This window comes from Boleophthalmus pectinirostris, unplaced genomic scaffold, assembly GCF_026225935.1.
Source record: "Boleophthalmus pectinirostris isolate CB_2022bp ecotype Guang Dong unplaced genomic scaffold, ASM2622593v1 HiC_scaffold_20, whole genome shotgun sequence".
Taxonomy (NCBI): Eukaryota; Metazoa; Chordata; class Actinopteri; order Gobiiformes; family Gobiidae; genus Boleophthalmus; species Boleophthalmus pectinirostris.
The window spans coordinates 12783776-12806413 of NW_026571153.1; the positions used below are offsets into that span (position 1 = coordinate 12783776).

The window sequence follows — 22638 nt, forward strand, 5'->3', positions numbered from 1 at the left end:
CCTAGTCTGGACTAAGAGCTCAATGACAGAATTTAGATCGAGAGGGAATTGATCCTCTGACCTTCAGGCTGAGGAACCACTGCTCTGACCAGTGTGGCCCCAGTGTTTATTGTGGTGTGCCTTTAACTTTGGACGACGAGTCTGTGATAAAGTTCGATGATGATGATCTTTTGTGTGTCTATTGTGTGTTTTTTAATATAGTTAATATATATTGTGACTTTATTTTAGCCCAGCGTGATGGTGGAATTTAACTAATTGTTTCTGGAACAAACCATTCTGCACTGGAGCACTGTAACACTTTATTTTGTAATTGTGTTTTTTATATGTATTTATTGTACATAATGTGGATGAATGAGATGTGGAATGTGAGACTTGCCTCTCAGATCTACTAAACAAATTTACCTACGGGTACGAATAAAGCAACCTACCTACCTACTTAAATACAGTAATGCCATATGACAAATGTAGTACTGTTACTACTGTGGTATTACAAATATTAATACTATTGGTCGTACATAGCTTACAATGATTAACTATTAAATAAGCTTACGACTTTTTAGATATAATGTGGTGATCGTTTCAGATTGACAGTCGGGCCTGTATAACTCAATGTCAGATTCATTGTTTTTGAAATAACTAACCAATCTGAAATTATTGGTTTAGGTCCATAAACTAAACTATATAAAATCTTAATTTACTACTAACTGTCCTAACTAAGACATCACATATTTTTCCCGATGTTGATAGACTCAACACATACAGAGATATTAAAAATAAACCTGAGAAGAACAGGTGATATTTTCCTCATGTGAGCGCAGCCTGTTTGTGTGTTTTGTGTGTTTGTGTGTTTGTGTAGCGAGTACCTGACACCAGAGTTTAAACAGGACTTTTGGGCTGAGCTAAGAGTTAACAGCGTGCTAACACCAATCAGCAGCATTTATTCTCATGTAGCTTTGATATGGCAGCAGCAGCAGCATTATCAAAGAGCCGGCAAATATGTTCCAATGAGCCGAGTGCGTCTATTTATACTGTGCATGACATAAACACTATTCCCCTTTCCATAATCTACTTTTACTCTTCATGCTGTTAACAACACATCTGGTACAACTTTACAAACATAAACTGTGTGTGATAAGTCAGAATATGCACAACTATAGTTACAATTTTACTAATAAATCTTTTTTAGATTTGGTGACATTATAAATTTACTTTCTGGTTGAACAGAGGCAGCAGATGTGACATGTAACTGTTACCTAGCAACCATACTGTAAACAAGGCCAAAACTTGTCGAATTTAATAGTTTAGATCAGACTAATAGAAATAAATTGCACATAACACTTGTATTTTGGTATTTTAGGTATTCTGTTTAAGAATTCACCACTACTTCCTGTATTTTTGTGCTTTTTTCTCAACATTTTTGCTACTTAAAAAGCTCTATTTTCTGATCTATGCTTTTAATATTGTTTCCTCAATAAAACAGACCTGGAGTTGTGTTTTGTTTCATTTCATTCACATTGTTTTATTCACATTGTTAACACACAAATCCTGCATATTTTTCATTGTTCTTCTCTCAAATTAAAAACACTCTGTTCCACCTTGTGATGTCATGTGGTAATGCACAGGAAGTGCTCCACGGTGTTTTTAAACTCCACGCACTTTCACTAGAATCATTTGGATGATTTCAGCTCTGTAATTGTAAGTCTCTACTGGACAAAAGGTAAATGGAGCTGTTAACTTGAAAACTATGACTTCATGACATCACAAGGTGGAACAGACATTTTGAGCTTTGGAGATGTAGACAGACTGAAGCTCAATTTATGGTTGTGCGTCAAATTGTCTGCGTCGCTCTTTGAACCATCTCTGCAGAGCGTCTGTGTCGACCGACGTGCACCTAAGACATTTTGTAACTACGCGTCGAACCGATTCAGACAGCAGGGAAAGTGATGCAGACAATAAGAGCTGTGATTGGTTCTGTCTACTAGCTACTAGATTCATCAGCTGGTTTCACTTTATGGAAACCGTCTGACCTCGCAGCATTAGGATTCATTCGCTCGACAGTAGGCAGGTACTTTGGTACTTTTTTATTTAACTAGTCACATTTGGTTGTGATGGATGTAATGCACCAAATCCCGTAGGAAGAAGGGCAATAACGTCTTTCCCCTTGATAAAATTCACCAAACATTCTGTTTGTTCCGGCTTTAAATCCTTGATCTCGGGAATCATCGCCAACACAGAATGTATGGCTTCGTCTACATCCATCTCAACCGTTTTGTTTACGGTTGTGCTGTATCACAAAAGGGACCCAGACAGGCATTGAGTTTGACGTCATGGCTTCACAGTTCTTCGCTGATTGGCCGGTGCACAGTCTGCAACTTCTGGGATTCTTGTAAACCGTCTAGTGTATTCTGATTCCTGATCTAGTCACTGGAGAGAAATGAAATTGAGTGGAGGCACTATGTGGCACCAGCCTGGCTACCTGTCTACATCCACTCTACATACATTTCCGGTACTCCGCTTTCTTGCTTCATTTTGTATACACGAACGTTAGTTTTAAATCCTAGCCTCATAGCGTTGTGGCGGTCAATTACTCTGCGGTGCATAAACCTCGAGGCAGATCCTTAAAACAAAACGATGGCGATAAGTCGACGCAGAACTATACCTCGGCCTTAATAATGCAGGATTACACAAACATGCGTGAATGAAACAAAACACAACTCCATGTATGTTTTTGATCAGCTGACAACATTATAGCACTGTTAATTTTACATAATAAAGGGCATTAAACTGATATAAAACTATGATAAATACTTACCCCAAGTACAATCCCACCACGCCAAACTAAGTAACAATTATAAAAAAAACATGAAAACCTGTCACACGCGCTTTAAACACACACACATCCAAGTTTGCCAAAGTTCTGAGTACTTACCCTGGCGCTATGTAAAACCATTTTCATCTCACCCCTGTTAAATTACATAGCCATCAACTCTCCCTCCTACATTACGTTTTGACAAGTCTTCAAAGCGCTCCGGGGTCATTCTTATTCCCCCACACGAGGAGCTGGCGTCCATAAAACACGTCTTTAATCATCATTTGTTGGCATAGGATCGGCCAAACAAGTGGCGATTCTGTGTTTAATAGTCAACCTCTAATACAGATGGAGAAGTGGCGTTTGCTGGTGATTGCTGGTGTCACGAAAGCTTAATTTAGTTTGAACCTCCGAGTCAAAACATGTCCAGGAGAAGGGCCCTCTGCTGGGAGAGTGAGGGCTGACGGAGAGGTTAGGGAGTGTGATTGGGGGCCTTGATGACCAGAGACAAAGATGCTAATTTTAAAGTTCTAATTTAGTGAGGAGGCTTTGTAAGTAAGCATGAGTAATAGACCGGGTAAGTGTATTTTAGCAGATTGATTTTGATGATGTATACAAAAGAAATATTAGGCTTTTTATGTTTCCCTAGCAGCAGAACAGCAGCCACTTTAACCTCTCAGTGATCAAAATAAATGTATGTATAAATAAATAAATGTATCTACCATCATGCCCTTGTTTGGATTGAATTAACATTTATGAAAGAAGGTGATAATGTATACAATCATTACATGTGTTGTGGTGTATTTTTAAAGATGGCATACTGTATGTGAGAAATGCATTTGAAACTTTTAAACAGGGGCACTGTGCACTAGCCTGATTCATCAGCCGATTTCATTTCGTGGAAAACGTCTGACCTCGCAGCAGGATTCGTTCACTCAACGGTAGGGGGGTACTTTTTTAATTTAACCAATCGCTGCTCTTTGGTCGTGACGTATGTAAAGCGCCACTAATGGGGATAACTGGTATATTAAGCTTTTCCCAAATTCCTTAGGAAGAAGGGCAATAACGTCTTTCCACTTGATAAAATTCACCAAACATTCTCTTTGTGCAGGCTTTAAATCCTCGATCTCAGGAATCATTGCCAACACAGAATGTATGGCTCTTCGCTGATTGGCTGGTGCCCGAACTCACACTTCTGGGGCTCTTGCAAACCGTCTAGTGCATTCTGATAACTGACCTAGTTGCTGGAAAGAAATGAAATTGGTGCCAGCATGGCTACCTGTGCACAGCTTTAACAAGAATGACCCACAGTATGATTTTAATCTTATCCAGCTCCATGGAGACAAGCAGATGGCTCGACTAGGTAATATTACAGGTTAGATGTGTGGAGAGGTGCTGAACTTGTTGTCAGAATTCATATTTTTCATGTTTATATGTTTAAAGAGGGAGTATTTTACTTCTATGGGATAATAACTGCTAATGTCACCATGTTACCTATTGTTTTGAAAATGCTCTGAGTTTCGCCTCCCTAGTGTTGTAGTACTCAAGGCTGGTCGTGGTCTCGAGACCGCTTTTTTTTATGATCTTCTATGGTCTCATTTCAGACTCAAGTGCATTTGGATTCGGTCTTGTCCCGGTCTCGAAGGCGCTTGGTCTTGGTCTTGTCTCGGACTCGAGGTTTGACACTCGACATGCGAGATCATATTTCATTTCAGTAAATGTGTAGAGGCTGCTAAATATTATTGCAAAATCAGTAAGAGAATGTAACTGTAAATGTTATGAACTTGAAAAAAAACACTTGATTCACTTTGAAGTTGTTTTCTGTAAAGTGCCAGTGGAAGCAGGATTAATGAAGGGCTTCTCAAACTGTTTGTGAGGGTTTTTGAGATAGAGTTACAAAAACATTGATATATATGTGCCAAAATAACAGTAAAATACAAATACATGTAGGAAATGACAAAGATGGTCTTGATTTGGTCTCGATGGGCCGTGGTCTTGGTCTTGTCATGGTCTCGAGCTTTAAAAGTCTCGGTCTCGACCCTCAGAGGTCTTGGTCTTGTCCTTGTCTCGGGACCCTGTGATCTCGGACTGGTCTTGGTCTCGTTTAGTGGTGGCGGTCTCCCTTTGCTCTCCATGCTCCCCCTTCAGAGCGCTATGACAACACAATCAGCATCCACCTTGCTAAGGAAAGTACAGCAAATCATATTAGGTTTGTCAGTTTGTTGTGTGCAGTTTTTTGTAACGTGTTTTTGTGGAGATTTGTTGGAGCATGAGGTTTGTGGGCTGAGCGTTTGACAGAATCTCACAACAATAAGGAGAGTTTGAGGCCTGAGAGAGATTGCTAAATTACTGAAACATGCATAAATAACATCTTAGACCTCTTCAGGCATGTTTTTCATGACATGGTAAAAAGCTCCAAAAATCGATTCTGCTCTTAGCTCTAAGGAGATACTGAACCATATTACATTTCAAATCTGTGGAGCGGCGATGAAAAAGGCGATGTAATGCTCGTCTGATATGTTTAATGCACAGTGTGGAACATTCCAGGCAAACCAATGACATTTCCATGGAGACAAGCGTTCTCAAGTTATGTAGGACACTTTTAACAACCCTAACCCTACGCTTTTGGTTTACCAGTACCATTAAAAAAAAACTTTGGTTGAAATTGGGTCACCATAAAAAGATCTGGGATAAAATTGGCAGCAAGGTGAACTGAGAGGAGCTGCCCCGGAAGAGCACGCGTCTGATGTCAAAAAGTACCTTCATTTTTCACAATAGGAAACAGAGCCACTAGAATCTATTACTGAAAAAGTCAAATTCTGTTCTGATGGGAGCCCGGGCTGCTGCAATCGGCTGTAACCTCCGCCATGCTCCAAAAACACACTTTCACGGCTTTGTGGGAAAAGTCTGGCAAAAAGTCGCTCTACCCCGGAAATATTCATGTTCAATATAGTCATGTTGGATGTGGAAAAGTACAATATCAAATTAAGATACTTTATACAGTACATTAAGAGCATTGTTGATTGTCCCTTATTTGACACCAGACTCTTTTTTTTTTTTTTGCTATTATTTCAAATTTATTATTATCAATTATATTTTCTCTCTTTGTTTTTATGAATTTTGTGGATCAATAAAGTTCGTCTGAGGCTACGTTTATATGATGACGACCTGAACAGAAGACGCAAAAGTGGCATTGCTTCTTCACTTTTTATTCCATGTTTAGATGGGAGGAAATCTGCGTGCATACGGTGATGCAAAAGTGTGTGGAATTCACCATCAGCTGTTTCTCCCAGGTCTCGTCCGTAACTGTGTGGCTCGCCTGCGTTCAACTGGTGCATCCAGAATTTGACAGAGGTAATTGTAGATCCTTCTCTGTTCACTAATAGTATCTCTGCATAGTCTGTACATTTGTTGGGATGCCTCCTGTAAGTTTATTAGAGCTGCCAGAGCTGCTTGAAGGTCCAACGCATCGAAATGATCCGACATGTTTGTTTGTACTGTATGTATGTGAAGTAAACGTGCACGGCGTGAGCAGATCTGACCAGAGTTTTGCGTCTTGGGCACTGTAGGGCTAACCTGATTCATCAGCCGGTTTCACTTCGAAGAAACTGTCTGACCTCACAGCATTAGAATTTGTTTGCTTGATGGGTACTTTTTGTCATTTAACCAATCGTTGCTATTTGGTCATGACGTATGTAATGCGCCTCTAACGAGAACCAACTGGTATATTAAGCTTTTCCCAAATCCTGTAGGAAGAAGGACAATAACATATTTCCCCTTGATAAAATTCACCAAACATTCTCCTTGTTCTGGCTTTAAATCCTCGATCTTGGGAATCGTTGCCAACACAAAATGTATGGTTCTTCGCTGATTGGCTGGTGCCCGGACTCGCACTTCCAGGGTTCTTGCAAACCATCGAGTCTAGTGCATTCTGATTCCTGATGTAGTCGCTGGATAGAAATGAAATTGAGCGGAGGCACTAGGTGGTACCAGGTTCAGATTTTTCCATTTTTTAGCCCCAAAAACTGCATCACCATCTAAACAACAGGCACTTCCGATAAAATATTTTGTCATTTTTCAAGGGTTCTTGTGTAAGCAGGCCCTAAGTCTAAGTCTAGTCCTTCTTTTGCAACAGGCTTTACTCACTCTTACGTCACAAACCAGTAAGACATTTGGAAACATGCAACGACAACTTCCGGCGTAGTTCCCCACACTGAGCTCGCCGACCGACTGTGATAAAACCCATTGAAGACTGCATACATATGTGCCGTTTCGAATAATCTTGAATTTGGCGCCCTCTTTTCTTCTAATCGCATGTACCCAGTGCGCACGGAGTTGTGTGTCAGTGGGGAAATTATGAAAACTGAGGTATGATTGTAATTGCTGATCAGTCAAACATAACGGAACGCTACAGTGACATGAAGCTGAAGAAAACTGGGCCATTTTCAAATTTTTACTAGATTTTGTCAGACTTACTACCACGAACAGAGCCCGCCGGAAGTTGTCATCTCATGTTTCCAAATGTCTTCCGGTTTTGTGACGTAAGCCTGAATAGAGCCGGTTTTAGGGCAAACTAGATCAATTTGCAGCTTTGTGTTCAAAACTGTGAAAGTGCGTGCTGCCTCCAGTGGCCAGTGTAATTTCAAGTACTACGTGACATCACTCAGGACTGCAGCCAGGCATCTCAGAGTACAAATAGCTGGCTGCAGGGGCAGAGTTAAAAGTGTGGATATCTGTTAGACGAATCACACTATTCTTCATATGTCCAGACCAACTACTCCTCCATCCTCATTGTTTTCTTTAGTCCTCCAGGTATTGCCCAGTTCAAATTAACAGCTCCTTTTACCCTTTGTTCAGTAGGGCCTGGGAATTCCAGGGCCGAAATGATCCAAATGAGTCTAGTGAAGATGTATCGAGTTTAAAAATACAATGGAGCACGTCCTGTACTACCATATGACATCACAAGGTGGAGCAGAGTGTTTTCTTTGAGAGAAGAACTCAGCCTAAATATGCAGGATTTATGTGTTAAACGTGTGAATGAAACAAAACACAACTCCAGGTCTGTTTGTGATGAGGAAAAAATAGAGCATAGATCAGAAAATAGCGTAATAGTGTAAAATAATTGAGTATAATACACCAAAAAAAAAATATTCTTGGCGATATATCGATACAGCAGCCCATGATATTGATACTGTATCATCATAGGGGTATTCAAAAAATCTAAATATCAATATATCGTATCGTTTAATGTGATGATACAGTATAGATATCGTGGGCTGCTGTATCGATATATCACCAAAAGTATTTTTTGGTGTATTTTACTAAATTATTTTGTTACAGTGCTACAGTTTTGTTGCTTGTTTAGAGGAAGGGAATGTTTATGTGACACATTTGACATTTTCACTGTTTTGATGATTAAAATGTTTGTTTCATATTAACTGTTAGTATCACAGTCATGATTCAGCTTTTTTATTTTTTATTGAACTGTATCGAAATATATTGTATTGAGTCGAAAGCACACTGTATCGACATATGTATCAAATTGTGGCCTATGTATCGAGATATGTATCGAATCATGGCCTATGTATTGCGATATGTATCGAATCGTGGCCTATGTATCGAGATATGTATCGAATCGTGGCCTATGTATCGAGATATGTATCGAATCGTGGCCTATGTATCGAGATATGTATCGGATCGTGGCAAATGTATCGAATCGTGGCCTATGAATCGAGATATGTATCGTATCAGCAATTTCTTAATGATACCCGGCCCTAATCATCGCATTAAACGTTTTAATATATCGATATTTTGATATTTTTGCACACCCCTTATCCTAATATCATTGATACTTTGACATATTGATCATCTCTAGTCAGGTTCTCCCCAGAATTGGTGTTTTTGTTGGTTACAGCTACAATATTTCCACAAGTGTTGTAATGTTCTGGCTGCTCTGTCCACAGTGTAAAACACATTAGACATTTACATCTGGATTGTGCATCTTAACTTAGCACAGACTGAAAATCCCACAACCCGTAGCCTGAGAAACAGCTCTGCAGAGACGCGTTTTATCAGTTTTAGCGTAGCACCGTGACCTTTGCGGCTAAGAGCTGTTGCATGTCGTGCGCTACATCTGGGCTTTGAGGCTGCCACTCGTCTGGTTGCCGCGGTGATTATGGAAATATTTGTCTTGGTCTCAGCTGGGATAAAGACCCAGAGGAGAACGTTTACCGGGACTACAGCTCCATCCTCTGCAATCTCCGTGATGATGCTGGTTTCACAGTCTGTAATCTCCTCCCCGTATAAGACCGTTTAAGGGAATAGCCAATGGGATCAGGCCTTGTTTGGATGTTCGGACCAGTGGGGGGTCAGTTTAACCCCGCATGACAATTTTGAACTCATATTTATTTACAGTACCTTGTTTCAAATGGTTTTATTGCTTCAAAGAGAATTTTTATAGAAAAATTATACAGGATGCACATTTTCTTGAAGGTGCACTACGTAACACCTGCTTGTTTCTGTGGATATGCCGTTGCTCTGCCTGGAATGTTCCACAGTATGGCATTAAACAGCGCTACCTTACCTTTATTAAAATGCAGGTGTTTTTTACAGCGCAAAAATACCTATAAAAACAGATATTCTGATTGTGAGTAGGGTTGCCTCTCCCAAGATCTGACCTGTAACTCGGTCTGGTGTGGTCTCCATGAAGATGCCGTTTAATGCCATACTGTGAAACATTCTAACGCAATAATATCTTCATGGAGAAAAGCATCTGACGGACCCTCCACCAGAAAAGTTACAAAGTGCAACTTTGAATTCTTACATTTAAGAATCTTTACATTATCTGTTGACTTCAACCATTGTTTCCCAAAGACTGGGTCATGACCCTCAGGTGCAGCAGAAGAGATTTCTTTGGGGTCGCCTTGTCACGATCTGCCTGTAGGTTGAAATGTTAAGACATGTTTTGCATAATTTCTAATCTTCTTGTAATTATTTTATTGACTACTTTGTTCCAGTGTTGCTTGTTCAAGTGAATGTTGAAAAGAAAAAGAAATGGACTACATTTAAAGTCCAAATAGGTGACTTATGGATCCTTTTATTGCTGGTTCAATTATTGTTTTTCATTGTTTAAAACTTGAGAGCCACAATCACTCAGTCAACAATAAAATATCTTCATTAAAGTTCAATAATGGTCAAATCCACCTCTATTTTGTGATTTTACGAATAATGTTTATTGACTTGTGTTGCGAAGGTTTGTGACTTTTAAAATACGGATTCCCAGAAAAAAAAGTTTGGGAAACACTGTTCTATAGTTCTGCATTAAAGAGACCATGTTACGCTATTTTCTGATCTGTGTTATAATCTTGTTTCTTCATCAAAAACATGCCTGGAGATTTGTGCTCCACTTTTATTAGACGCATTTTGATAATTTCATCCCTGGAATTGCCAGTCTCTGCTGAACAAAATAGGCTGTTAACTTAAAAACTACCACTACATGACATCACAATGTGGAACAGAGCATTTTGAGCTTTGACGATGTAAACAGACTAATATGTAAAGTATACTCAAACATGTGAATGAAACAAAACACAATATTCCATCATGGCTCAAATCTCACAGGAATCAGTTTTGTGTAATATAGAACCTTTAAACTTGTCCATGACCATGAAAACAGAATAAAAATGTCTTTTAGATATAATTAATGCCATGCTGTGGAAGATTCAAATATAGAAACAAAAGCTACGCAGGTGGTCGATTAATAAGAAAATGTAGGAGTTACAGACAAACCATCAGGGATAAAAACTCAAAGGTATATTGTGTGACTTTCATGGTGAAGCGTTCGTCAAAAGTTTTTGAAGATGTTATTGCTTTGTCTGGAATGTTTTACAGTTTAAACCTTTCTATCTTCAAGGAGATCAAACCAGACCAAGTTACAGGTCAGATGTGTGGAGAGGCAACCCCGCTCACAGTCAGAATCCCTGTTTTTCTAGGTATTTTTGAGCTATAAACTCGCGTATAATTGAGTAAATGTAAGGTAGAGCTAATAGTCCAATGAGGTTCATGTGGTCTTCTGATAATTTATGTTATTAGGTTCTTTTTTCAGGCCATGGGTAAACACAACAAAATATTTTATCGGAAGTGCCTTTCGTTTAGACAGTGACGGCGTTTTTGGGGCTTAAAAATCTGAAACCACCCTCCAGAGTGGAAAAGTTGAATACGCTCGGCAGTAGCGTTTCCGTCTACACTGTCCAAAAAGCAAAAGTCTGTTCAGATCTGTTCACATCGTGTACGTGTTTATGTCACATGCATCACCACCTATCATCACAACCGAGCCTCTTACATGCAAACCTACGGTGGCCGACGGGGGCCAGAAGCACTGTAATAGCTCAATGCGTCTCATTTAGAGAAAACAATTTCAAGTACAGAAACGATGCAAATTCACAGGGTCAAACACAAGTTTAAACGAGGTACAAACAAAATACGTGGTGCAGATGAAAAAAACGCGCTGCAAGAAACAAAGACAAATGCATCATCATCAAATGCGCTGCAAATAGAGAAACGATGCAAAGCGCGAAACGATGAAAACCAAGAAAACACCTGCAAAAGAAAAACGCTGCATAAAGAGTCGCCACAACGGAAGTGCTCCAAACCTGCAGGGGGCGCTCAGTGTAACAGCTCAATGGAGAGACACACCGGCTGGACAGAGAGAAAGGATCTGCCTTTGAGAGACAGAAAACAGCTGACTGACGATAAACTACAGCGGGGACTTATGATTGTTACGGTAATGTGGCTTTTATTTGATTATATTCATCTACTGTGTTACGGTCATAACCCACAAAACTGTCAAATAAGTTTGTTTTAAACTGTGTTAACTGTGTGAACCTCGGAGCTTTTGAGCTAAAAGTTTAGCTACTGATTTGGAGCTAACGCGATGAAAAGTCCGCTCAAACTTTCATATTTGGACAGAAAGCGTCGTTGCCCTGCAAATAAGTGCCATTTCTGGGTCTTTGCCTGGAACGATGGACCAGGCTGAGAGAGACTTTAGTGCAGCGGTTTTCAATAGGTGAGGCTCGCCTCCCCTGGGAAGCGCCAAAGAGCCACTGGGAAGGCGTGACACACGCGGACTAAGGCTCGGACTAGACAAGGACTAAACCAGAACTGAATCAGGACTGAGTGTGGGTGACTGTGGGCAAAAGGACTGGCGCAGAAGCTCCACGCCCCACGGCGCTAAAGCAGCTGTCGTCTGATCGTGCTTTGCGGACACCTCCATGGGCTTGCGGTTTCTCTCTCTCTCTCTCAAGTCCAAGATTAGACCTGGTCTAGTCCGGGCCTTCACAGTCAATAATTAATGAAATATTTTTGGCAAATAAATATCAGAGGTAGTTGACGTATTCTGAAGGGATCCTTGATTGGTGACTGTAAGGATTTTTTTTCTTTTTTGACTATTACTTAAACACAATACATCCAAGCAAGTACAGTAGTAAACTACTACTAACAGAGAAAACGGTAAAGAGAAAACTATTTGAAATATTTTATATTCATTTTCTTTTCTCATCTGCAGACTCCTGTATGAAGACACAACTTACTGCTGGGGCCACAGAACTGTTGGCTGATGAGACACTCATGATTCATGAAATGGGTCAAATGCAGATGACAAAGTAAAGCCCACACTGCACTGGAGGTGCTGAACCAGACTCCTGCCACAGATTAGGTATGGTGCATGTTTGCATTGAAAACTCCAGTATTAATAAGGGCTGCAAATGAATCATGCTCATGTTGAAATCATGATTCAAAGAGTAAAAATACGCATTTCTCAAATGTGTGGGATTCTTCTATTAACTTAGCTGTTTCAATTTATATATTTTCTATTTTCCTGTAATCATTTTGTAGTTTTCCTAATGTGTGTGTCATTACTGGTTTTCACTCTGCAGGACCTGACTTTGAACCTATCAGACATAAGGCCCATTCTGCTCTTCCTCCTCCAGAAGACGAGAGATACATTAGACTGAGTGGCCCAAGTACATTGGTTCATGCCTTCACTGTCCATGTCCACACTCACTGAGGAGGAGGTCGTCCAGACTGCAGCAGATCTGTAGGGCCTCTGGTTGCATCAGGCCTTCCTCCTGCTGTCTCTAATGTGTGTTAATAATGATGTGTCCTTAAAGTTTAGGTTTAACTTCTAATTTCTTGCACAAGTAAAACAGTAAAATGGTGGTTCCTTTTCATCTTAGCTGAGGAGCACCTAAACAACTTCATCACTGAGGCAGTGTACCATGATAAATGTGGCCTTATATGATATTACCAAGTGTGTGAGACAAAACTGAAAACATATCATTTACTCATAAGTTTTTCTGGATGTTTTTCGTCTATACTGACATTTGTTTCATGGTGAAATGTGCCGTTTATTTAGTGTCTCTTTTGGTAGTAACTGATTACATGCACTATAAGAATTTACTATTGTACTGCAGTTATGCAGATAATTTGTCCATTTTGAATTATCACCTGGTTCAGTAAAAAGGTAACAATTTGAGAGTACACTGACATACAGTTGTTTGTACAAACCTATTAATGCAGTGTGTGCGTAATGGGTTTAATGTTCGACTATTCACATTATGACAAACTATTTCCAGAAGTTCCTATGATTGTTTAATAAATCATCTTTTCTCAAAGGAGAGATGTCTTTTTTAATAAACCGACGTAAATGCATGCCCGGTATAAATGTAATCCCTTATCAATAGAAACAGACTTCATAATGCATATCCCATCACAGTTTTTGAAACTTTAAGGTCATTTAGTCTATTTTAGATGTATTCCAGAAATAAAGCCATTTTGTTTATGCAAAAGTTAAACATAAGTTTTCGCTTTTAACCATAAGATTTGGATGAGAATTATTAGAATAACTTGATCTCCTACAGTTTGAGTACCCATGCGTAATGTTTTTACCGATTCGTGTACGTAATTTGCGTGGTGCCTGTTGTTAGCATTAGCGTTAGCATCTAATAAAATAACTACACCTGTCTCATTTCAGCACGGCCTTTGGGGTCCGCGGACACTGCTACTGAGCGCGCCCCCTGCAGGTTTGGAGCACTTCCGTTGTGGCGACTCTTTATGCAGCGTTTTTCTTTTGCAGGTGTTTTCTTGGTTTTCATCGTTTTGCATCGTTTCTCTATTTGCAGCGCATTTGATGACGATGCATTTGTCTTTGTTTCTTGCAGCGCGTTTTTTTCATCTGTACCACGTATTTTGTTTGTACCTCGTTTAAACTTGTGTTTGACCCTGTGAATTTGCATCGTTTCTGTACTTGAAATTGTTTTCTCTAAATGAGACGCATTGAGCTGTTGCAGTGCGTTTGGCCCCCGTCGGCCACCGTACAAACCCAATCGAATTCCACACACTTTTGCGTCACACAGAATTCCTCCCGAAAACACTCAACGCCACTTTTGCGTCTTCTGTTCAGACCATCATCATATAAACGTAGCCCAAGACTTTGTTTTCATACCTGTGAGTTTCGACTGCCCACTGGTGGTATTCCTCAGAGTGGTCACGTGATGATGCTGTGACGTGTCCGATCAGCTGATTTGTTTTTGGAGCCGTCTTCCTACCGGTTTAGGCAGGACGACAGCACTTCCTGAAGTCCGACTCCCTCAGGACAGTATCCCAGGTGTGTGCGAGTAAAAAAGCCCCCTTATCCTGGTTCATAGTCCCATGGGCACGTTTCTGTATTTTGATTGCCTCTTTAACTCTTTCCCCCATGAAGACGACATTTGACGACCCCCTGAACCCTTAATGACGACTTTTGACACCTCCGCAGTATCACTAAAGACGTGATTTGACGACCTTTAGATACGGCTCGGTTTTTCACATTTAAACAGAGACTGTGATAGGTGGGGGCCACTACAACCCACACTAGACTGACCAATAGGATTCAAGGATATGTTTTCGCAGATTTTTTCCGAAGTTAATCGAAGTAGTGACGATGGTAGCTTCCGGAAAAAACACAACACGAAACACGTGCAATGGAAAGATCACGGCGCTGCGGCGCACAGTTTTAGAAATAATGAGGAGCGGACGTATTTTATGGATAAGTTTAGAGAAAGTGACTTTTATAGATTTCAAAGTGATGATGAGGGTGATTATAAAGTGGACAGCGATAGCGACGGACTTACAGAGAGTGAATCTTACGAAGATGAGAATGCCGCTGATGCGTCTGTATGGAGTCCTGCGATATCCGAACAAACTATCCGGGCTTTATACTCGATTATGAACCAAAATTGCCCTGAAATCACTCGTGGAAGTCTGTTTTCTTTTATGCAATTATGCTCTATGGGTGTAGCCCTAGTAACATATGTATGGGTTGTTCCTAGTAGGCGTCCAGGGGGGAAAGAGTTGTTTGTTCTCGATGTTTGTTCTCCTCTGTCCCAGTGATGTTTGCTCCGTCCCAGTCCATGATGTGGTTCCGTCTTTAACAGTGGTCAAAAATAGCTGATTAGAGTTGTTTCTGTTCTGCTTTGTGGCATTGCCAAAACCTTCAATGTTAAAACTGTCAGGTATGAAAACAAACTCTTAGTCTGATAAAAACCTAATGACGTAAGGTAGAGCTGTTTAAAGCCATCCTGTGGAACATTCTGGGCTGAGCAATGACACACTCATAGAAACAAGCATCTCAGTTTTGGCTAAGCTTATTCAGCAACAAGAAAAACCACGCCAAACACGCACGCCAAACTTATCAAAATGCATTGAGAAAACCACGCGATTGTTCCACGACTGATTCCTACTAAAACCTACCAAATCGAAACACAACAGAAATCTCAACTGACAATTTATTCACATTATCTAGATTTTGACGTTTTGTTAAATCGGCAACATTGTTTAAACAAAGCATTCTCGCACGCAAATTTCCAGACAATCAAACAAACAATACAATTATTCCAATACATCTTTCATATCCGTCACCCATAGAATTACACAAACATCAGAATCACCCACCTTTTTCCTCTGCCGTTCTTTATGATAAGCTAATCACCGTAATTGTTCCTGAAAAACTCATTTGTAGTCAATGGGAAGCTAACATTTAAAATCTGACAGGACCTCAGTATGAAAAATGATTGCGATGTATTTCAACGAGACGCATTGTTTGGGGACTGGGCTTTATTTAATAGACAGGCCATCTCAGGCAATGCTAATGATGACAAATACGTGTTTTTAGCCAAGATTACCAGCCAAATAGATCAAATAGGATCCCCGTTGTCGTGGTTTCGGAGAGTTTTATTACACTTTTGAGGTCACATTCAAAAACCAGAGATGTATTTTTACCATTGGGTTTAGAAGTGCTCGGAGAGTGTACTATCTTGGGCATGTGGGAGGATCTTATCTAACCTTTCCTGCCTCATGAAAAATTCAGCATCCTGGCCACCAATCTCCTCCATCGTCTCCGGATGTTATGTCCGATAGGGAGAGGCGGAGAGGGAAAGCGAGAGAGAGAGAGAGAGAGTGGGGGAGGGGGAAAAAGAGAGAGAGAAAGAGATGGAGGAAATGACTTTACTCTTAACTGTATCATCTGTGTTATTGTCTGGGCCAGTAAGACTTACGATATGAGGTGTATGTTCGTGCGAAAGTGATTTAATGAGGTTTTGTGTTCGTAATGAAACCAAAAAGAAGAGCACGTCAATTTACTCTGTGGTTATTTGATGTAAACAGTGGTGTAGTGGGCATTTTTTAAGTAGGGGGTATGTGATTTGTGACGTATAGATGCGATGAATCCAGCCCACCCAGGACTAAACCAGAACTGAACCAGGACTGAGCCAGAAGGACTAAACCAGGACTAAACTAGGACTAAAACAGGGCTACACCAGGACCAATTCAGAACTAAACAAGACTGAACCAGGAGGACTAAACCAGGACTAAAACAGGACTAAAAAAGGACTAAAACAGGTCTAAACCAGGTCTAAAACAGGACTAAAACAGGACTAAACCAGGACCAAACCAGAACTGACCCAGGAGGACTAAACGAGGACTAAAATGGGACTAAACCAGGTCTAAACTATGTCTAAACCAGGACTAAACCAGGACTAAAACAGGACTAAAAAAAAGGACTAAAACAGGTCTATACCAGGTCTAAACCAGGACGAAAACAGGACTAAAAAAGGTCTAAACCATGTCTAAACCAGGTCTAGGCCAGGACTAAACCAGGTCTAAACCATGTCTAAACCAGGGCTAAAACAGGACCGAACAAGAACTGAACAAATACTGAACCAGGAGGACTAAACGAGGACTAAACCAGGATTAAAACAGTACTAAAACAGCACTGAACCAGGTTTAAACCAGGACTGAACTAGAACTGAACCAAGACTGAACAAGAAGGATTAAACCAGGACTAAAACAGGACTGAACCAGGTCTAAACCAGGACCAAACCAGAACTGAACCAGAACTGAACCAAGACTGAACCAAGACTGAACAAGGAGGACTAAACCAGGACTAAACCAGGACTAAACCAGGTCTAAACCAGGTCTAAACCAAGACTAAACCAGGACTAATCTTAGACTTGAGAGAGAGAACCCCAAGCCTGTGGAGCAGGGTGTTCACAAAGCACGATCGGGCAACATCTGGGTTTACTCCTGATTTAGACTTGGTTTAGTCCTTTTTCGATACAGCAATCCACAATATCGATACTGTATCATCACATTAAACAATAATATTTATCGATATGTTGATATTTTTGCACACCCCTAGAGTCCAATCAGAGTCTGTGATTTAAAAGTTTAACTCCAGGAAGCTGTTCGAGCATTAGCCTGTAGTTTTCTGACTTTAATGAGAGTCTAGTTTTGATACTAGTTTTAAAATGGGTTAGTATGTGATTTTTAATACTTTTGAAAACCCTAGCAGAGTCCACACACACACACACACGCACACACACACACACGCACACACACACACGCACGACTCACAGCCACGCTTATTTATTCAACTTCTATAACAAGAAAACCGTCAATTAAAACTGTAGCATACCAAATGAAACCCTAAAATACCCCACCATCGCCTAATGAGCGCGCTGCATGTACGTGTGGAGCCATCAGAGGCGGTGAGTGAGGGCCTGCCTTCCTCTGTCTGTGCGGGGCCAGGCTTGTCAAGTGGCAGCTTATGTAACAGTCTGAGTGTGACAGCCCCGAGACGTGTGAGGGGCCGCTCTAAACGGGCCCCCGTGACTGACAGAGATGTCCAGATAAAACGGCGCGTCAATCTTCCCCGCCAACCGCAGACTCCGCCCCCTGCGCCTCTCCGCACCCCCCCCCCCGACTCACCACCCATCGCAAAGCTACAACGACGGATGCAAAATACAGCCGTTTGGTCCCGTGCAAGAGGAATCTGGGCTGTTGCCATAGTGATTAACAATTTAAAACAAATTATTATATCTTGTAAATGGGGAAAAGTGCTCAGTTAGAATAGTGAATAGTAATGGTGAGTTTTAACGTTCCTATATTACACTAAATTGACTCGGCTCCCTTTTACCTTTTGCTCACTAGAGGTGGGCAAGGTGTATGAAGTTGTATTATTGCAGCTGAAGTTGTATCCTTGTATTACCACGTGACATCACAAGGTGGAACAGAGTGTTTTCTATTTGAGAGAAGAAGAACGCGACCTAAATATACAGGGTTTGTGTGTTAAACATGTGTGAAGGAAACAAAACACATCTCTGGGTATGTTTGTGATGAGGAAACATTATAATCATTAGTTTCACAAAATAAAACCAAAAATAAGAAAATGAAAAAAAAAAAAAAAAAAACTGCTATTTTTTTTTCATTATTTGTCTCTAAAGCAAAAATTTAAAAAATCGATGATTCATTTTTTCAGTTTTCGATTTTGCGTTTAAATGATATAATAGAAAAAACAGATAACGGATAACGGTTTTCTGTTTCCGTGACTTAAACCGTGATGTTGGACTTCTGCACCGCAAATGGACTAAACCGGGACTAAACTGGGACTAAACCAGGACTAAACCAGGACTAAACCAGGACTAATCTTGGACATGAGAGAGAGAGAGACGGGACTCTGAGCCCGGGGAGCAGGATGTCCAGAAAGTGCGATCAGGCGATGGCTGCCCTTAACCCCATGGGGTGCGGAGCTCTGCACCGGTCACCCAACAGTCTACTCGGGCACACCTCTGGGCCCGTCCTGACACTCAGTCCAGGTTTAGTCCTGTTTTAGTCCTAGGTCAGTCCTGGTTCAGCCCTCCTGGTTCAGTCCCGGGATCAGTCCTGTTTTAGTCCTGGTTCAGTCCTGGTTCCATATGCAGCACAAAAGTCCGACATCACAGTTTAACTCACAGAAACGAGAAACGGACGTTATCTGTTTTTTTTACATTATTCATTTAAACACAAAATCAAAAATTGAAAAAACTAATTCTTTTCCGTATTTTCATTTAGATTTTGGACACAAATATTGAAGAAAATAGTTGTTTTTTCATTTCCTTACTTTTGGTTTTATTTTGAAAATCAAATGAATGAATGATACACAGATTGCATAGTAAGGACACTTTAATTATTTGAAAATGGCTGAAATAAAAACTACCAGACAAATGTAGAATGTATAAGAGTCTAATCTAGCAGCGAAAAATATGATGTGGGGACGAGCAGTAAAAGAGTTTCTACTCAGATGACAGTTCTATATATAACTATAGGGACAATAATGATGTATTTTAAACAGCCAGCTATGGATAACACTGTGAACCTCCTTAAAGTGAAAGTTTTTGTTTTTGTTTTTTAAGATTTGCAAAAACATTTGACTATTTTATGTTTTACAGACTTCTGACTCATGATACAAAACAATAAAATTAAAATGAATACAAAATGAATGGACTATTGTGTTGCTATGGTGCACTATGTAGAGGAAGAAAAGAGAGAGAAGAGGAGAAACTCCCCCCCTACAGTGAGGGGTTTGTAATCAGACACTCGTGGCTGTAATCAGGGCAGTCTTGTGTGATGTCACCAACTACATGAAATTGCAGAGGCCACTGGAGACAGCACACATTTTGGACCAGAAACCTGCAAATGAACCTGCACTAAAGTCACCAAAACATTATTAGGTTATTAGTGATTAGTTTAGTAGTGGAAAAAAGCAGATTAAATGTTTAGCCCCACTCCCACACAGAAAAGTGTTTCACGTAATCCCATAACATCACCATGGAAACACACAGGTGGCAAACCCTCCAACAGAAAAGTCCACCTTAAAATATGATTAATAAGTCACATTAATTGGTAACACTTTATAATAACTACACCTTACTTAGCCTTAATAAAGCATGAACAAAGACTTAGTTAATAATGAACAAAGTTTTAATTAATAATGATTCACACTTAGTAAATGCTTAATAAAGCATAATTCGTCTTAACTTTAGAAATGCCCTCAAAAAGACTTAACTAACAGATAAAAGCTGCCTGAATGATCATTACATTGCATTATTAGTAAATTATTCTCTCATAGTTTACTAATGATTAATAAATGCTCAAATGGTTAGTCCATGAGTAATTAAGTATGAAATAATTATGAGTAACTATTTACAGCACAGGCAAATTAAGTGCAAGTGCTAATTAAGGTAGTAATTAAGTAGTTACTAAGTGTGAATCATTATTAACTAAGTCTTTGTTCATGCTTTACTAAGGCTAAGTAAGTTGTAGTTATGTAGTTGTGTTACCCATTAATCATATACCACAGGGATGTCAAACTCAAATTTACAGAGAACCAAAATTAAAAACTGGGACTATGTCGTGGGCCAAATTAAACTTCAACAACATCTGCATATTTTCTCTTTTTTCTAGATATGTAATGTTAAACCTTTTTTTATTAAAATAAATAAACATTGAATCCAGAACAAGCAGAATATACAAATAATAACATTTTATATAAATAATGTCTCTATAGCCTATCTGTAGCTTTTGAACGCCTTTTAAATGTGTTTTTTTTTTTTTTTTTCACCAGACAACAACCAGTCAAAATGCGCCAATGGATTTGCAAAGCATTCTGGGATTCGTAGTAGTAGCAGCCGGCGTGCCAGCTCTAATACATATTTGATATGATCTCGCAGGCCAAACGTAATTATTTCGTCGGCCAAATCTGGCTCCCAGGCCTGAGTCTGACATGTCTGATATACTGCATTTGTATATAGCACTTTTCCTTCTTCAAGACACTCTTTTACTTCACTTTACATCCAGAAACCACTCACCCATTCACGCAAAAGTGTACACAGACACTGGAGCGAGATGCCTTAAGTGTCTTGCCCAAAGACACAACAACAGCATTCATGTGTGGGAGCAAGAATCACACCGTAGACCGTCGAATCAGTGGACAAACAACTGAGCTACTGTCGCCCCCGTTTATTCATCTCTGTGTGTAGTCAAAGTTACAACTGCACCATTAAAACATCATATAAACCTCTTTGTTTGTGACCAGTCTGAATCACGCTGCACATAAAGTAGTCAAGTGTTTTTGTTATGTGCGTAGTTAGTTCACTAATGCACGCTCTCGTAAGCCCATTCCCCATGTGTTCCCTAAAGCCAAAGTGACATTATATTCAGTAAACACAGATCTACTTTTAGCACACATCCCGCTCCACACTGGTATTTGGTGTTCCTCATCCCCTCTGTTTACGCCCACTTTGGGACAAATTCTCCAAAATTAAAATCAACTTTGCTTCTCTTCAAGTGATTGCAAATTACAGTTGTGCAGCTCTTAAAGCACTCCAGTTTAGTTTGAAAGTGTTCTGATTTGTGCGCACAATCAACAAAGACATGTCCGCTGCCCGTGAAGGACACACCAAGGACACACACGCTACTATGGCGACCACTAGAAATGGCCGAGGGGAGTAAGAGGTGCACAAATCCCACACTGGGCTAACTGTGTGTAAAACCATTAATGCAATATGAATAAACACAAATATCTATAGTGTAATGTTGTCTTAAAGTTAATAATGTAAACATGTTTTCTCCAGGCAAACCAGTTTATCCAATTTATGCTGAAAGATGTGAGTCATGTCAGAATGTTGTTACCTCCTCAAAAACAAACCTGCAATTTGTGTTTTGTTTCATTCACACATGTTTGAGTAACTCTTTATTATTAGTCTTTCTATATCTCCAAAGCTCAAAATTCTCTGTTCTACCTTGTGATGTCATGAAGTGGTAGTTTTCAAGTTAGCAGCTGCTTTTTATTTTTAGTTCAGTAGTGATTGGCAATTCCAGGGCTGAAATTATCCAAATGATTCAAATCTGTGTATCATTTGTTCATTTGTTTTTCAAAATAAAACCAAAAATAAGAACATTTAAAAATAACAAATTTTTTCATTGTTTGTCTCCAAAACCAAAATGAAAACATGGATGACGATTTGTTTTTTCAGTTTGATTTTGTGTTTAAGTGAATAATGGAAAAAACGGATAAATGTCAGTTTCCTGTTTACGTGACTTAAACAGCGATGCCGGACTTTTGTGCCGCATACGGACTGAACCAGGACTGAACCAGGACTGAACCAGGTCTAAATCATGACTAAACCAGGTCTAAACTAGAACTGAACCAGGACTAAACCAGGACTAAAACGGTCTCAGTCCCAGTCTCAGTCCCAATCTTAGTCTCAGCCTGGTCCCAGTCTCAGTCCTGGTCTGGTCCCAGTCTGGTCCCGGTCTCAGTTCTGGTCTGGTCCAAATCTGGCTCTGGTCTCAGTCCCGGTTTCTGTCCTGGTCCCGGTCTGGTCCTGGTCTCAGTCCTGATCTGGTTCCAGTCTCAGTCCTAAACTAGGACTAAACCAGGACTAAACAGGACTAAACCAAGAGTGTCGGGATGGAGC

At 40.1% G+C, this 22638-nt stretch overlaps 1 long non-coding RNA gene across 2 annotated transcripts; it reads left to right on the top strand.

Moving 5' to 3' along the window:
* The first annotated feature begins 11203 nt into the window (after positions 1–11203).
* Positions 11204–14143, top strand: LOC129409776 (uncharacterized). 2 transcript variants are annotated; one of them, XR_008632568.1, is made up of 4 exons: positions 11204–11591; positions 12372–12521; positions 12742–12947; positions 13839–14143. It is a non-coding gene; the product is annotated as an uncharacterized LOC129409776 (long non-coding RNA). The 2 variants fall into 2 exon arrangements; XR_008632567.1 differs by lacking the exon at positions 13839–14143 and having other exon boundaries at positions 11212–11591; positions 12742–13810.
* Positions 14144–22638: the final 8495 nt, after the last annotated feature.